This window comes from Bos javanicus, chromosome 9 (genome assembly GCF_032452875.1).
Source record: "Bos javanicus breed banteng chromosome 9, ARS-OSU_banteng_1.0, whole genome shotgun sequence".
NCBI lineage: Eukaryota > Metazoa > Chordata > Mammalia > Artiodactyla > Bovidae > Bos > Bos javanicus.
This window is the reverse complement of record NC_083876.1, coordinates 8,582,014-8,585,107: the sequence shown is the minus strand read 5'-3', so window position 1 is coordinate 8,585,107 and position 3,094 is coordinate 8,582,014.

Sequence of the window (3,094 nt, the reverse complement as noted above, 5' to 3'; positions counted from 1 at the left end):
GTGACTGGCCTTAACTGGAAATCAGATTATCAGGACAAAATTAAAGAATAATAGACAAAACAAAATCAAATCATGAAACAATAGGTTTAACATTTTATTTATGGATTTGAAGAAGAATCAGAATTAACTTTTAGAAGCAATGTGCACTTATTCACTTTGCTTTTTTTTTCTCTTTTTTTCCATAAGGAAAACACACTTGTTCTATGTCTCACACTTTCTGATCCCAGAGTCTGATATTTTTTGTATTTGGTAACATTCTGCCCCTCTAGCCTGCATTGTGGGCTGAGGTTATGTCGTTGGGGCCAAGAACAAGTGAGAGGAAGGTGTCATGGTAAAGACGTAGTTTCACCACCCACCAAATATAGGAGCCCAGCCCTTTGCTGATAATCCTTTATGCTATAATTAGACTTACTCCTATAAGTCTGATTGTCACCTGTGAATGCCAACTATGCTCCCATATCGTGTTTCACATTTTATCTCCAGAGACAGACTGCCCAGAAAAAAAAAAAAAAAAACAGCTTAAAGAATGTGCAAATTCACACCCCTGAATTGCTTAGAAATTCCTTAGCCCTAACTTAGTGGCTGTCAGAGGAGCTATATTTGCTCTCTGTGACTGATGTGAAACAGGAGTTCAAGGATCACTTATTTTTCATTCCATTATTACAAATGAAACTAAAAATAGAAAACAAGGGTTTTGTTCCAAAGTTTAATTAAAAAAAATCACCCTGAGCAACACATGCCACACACCAATGTGACGGCCAGCTTGGTGATGTCAGCTAGCCCTTCTTGGACTGCTGAAGGCACCCACCCTTCCTTCTCTGAGCAGGAAGGTCTGTGAAACTGTTTTCCTTGAGCAAAGAGGACTCAGGGTCAATGTAGGTGTCCTGGAAATTTTCACTGGGACAGGCCACTCTTCTGCATGGTTTTAATGCAGTCACCATCTCCACAATATTTCTCCTGGGATTGACATTTCCTGGGAGTAATTTGAAAAAGTGGATGCATAAGCAAGGAAATGAAATATTTTCATTTCTCTGCTAACTTTAGAACTGTGGAGGAGATAAATGCCAAGGCTGAAACCGTGAAGGAAGGCTGGCTGTTCCCAGCAGAAGGGTGGTTACCACTTGATGAGAACAAGAGGGAGGGACTGAGGAAAACATCATCTACCAAAGACAGGGCAAGGACTTGAGCCTGAGGTTAGGTACATCATGGGTCTCAGCACGTGACATCTACCTTGAGTTTAGATTTGTTTCTTGCATGCAGTGTGGCAAGAGGGCTTCGCTGGTGGCTCAGATGGTAAAAAATCTGCCTGCAGTGCAGGAGATCCAGGTTTGATCCCTGGGTTGGGAAGATCCCCTGGAGAAGGGAATGCAACCCACTCCAGTATTCTTGCCTGGAGAATCCCATGGACAGAGGAGCCTGGCAGGCTACATAGTACATGGGGTCGCAAAGAGTCAGACACGACTGAGTAGCTGACACTTCACTTCATGTTCTGTGTGGCAAGAAGTCTGTCTAGGATCTAGGTGGATGTGTTTGGAAGAGCTGGATCCTACAAGACTATGGTTTTTAATTCTCTGATTATGTTGACAGTTCGGGTCAGACAAGCAGACCCCAGTCTAAGTAATGGTGGGGAAGGACCTACTGAAGGGGAGGTGGAAAGGGGTGAGGAGAGCAAGCATTACCTCTGAAATAAATGAGGACTTTTCAGGACAGTTATACTGAATTTGAGCTGCTGCCTTACTCATACAAATAACACTTAAAACATTAGCCTTCCTCCCTCCACACCTCCCTCTCTCCCCTTTTCCTTCCTTCCTTCCTTTCTCTCTCTCTTTCACTCGCCCTTTCCTCCTTCCTACTTTCCTTTCTTTTTTTTTTTTTTCTTCTTTTACTTGTCAGATAAGTCATGATTTGTATTGTGTTAGTGCCATATGGTGATGTGTGCGGGTTAAGCCTTGGTATAGTATTAAACTGGGATCAGGCAGGTTTCATTTTGCTGATAAAAGATATGAGTGTAAGTCTACTCCCCATTCTTTCTATCCTCTCCTCTTCCAGATGCAGAATGGTCTTTGATTTTCTTTATTTCTCACCTCCCTCACAAGCTTGTTCATTTCATTATCTTCAATGATGCTGTTGTCTAAATCAATCTCTCTAGAGCAGTGTTTTTCAAACTGACCGATACTGGGTCTTGAAATTAATTGCAATGGCACCCCACTCCAGGACTCTTGCCTGGAAAATCCCATGGACAGAGGAGCCTGGTAGGCTGCAGTCCATGGGGTGGCTAAGAGTCGCAAACGACTGAGCGACTTCACTTTCACTTTTCACTTTCACGCTTTGGAGAAGGAAATGACAACCCACTCCAGTGTTCTTGCCTGGAGAATCCCAGGGACAGGGGAGCCTGGTGGGCTGCCGTCTATGGGGTCACACAGAGTCGTACACGACTGAAGCGACTTAGCAGCAGCAGCAGGAGCAACCAGCATTTAAATAAATGAAGAAGGGAATATGTGAAATTAGGATGCACATTCCAAAGTGCAATACTTGTTTCAATGAAATGGGTTTAATTATCTGTATATGGCTATACTGTGGGCTTCCCAGGAGGCTCTGTGGTAAAGAATCTGCCTGCCAATGCAGGAGCCACAGGAGACATGGGTTTGATCCCTGGGTCAGGAATATCCCCTGGAGGAGGAAATGGCAACCCACTCCAGTATTCTTGCCTGGAAAATCCCAAGAACAGACGAGCCTGGCAGGTTATAGTCCATGGGATCGCAAAGAGTCAGACATGACTGAGAGACTGAGCATGCAAACACTTGGCTGTACTAAAATGTTATATAAAACACACCCCTAGATGTGGGACGCAGATAAGTAAGACTGAAACTCCCTGCTGAGGGATGGTGAGGATCATTGGTGGGGAGGGATGGTAGGGGCCCCAGGAATGTGGCCACAGCAGCCCACAGACATACTATTTGGATTACTTGAGGTGGCATCTTGTTCAGACACTGTTCTTCTGTCTTCTGAGCCTCTTGGAGTTGCATTAGTTTCTGTTTTCCAAGACTTGTCCTTTAGATAGTTTTGTAAGATCCCACCATCCTTCTGGTACATT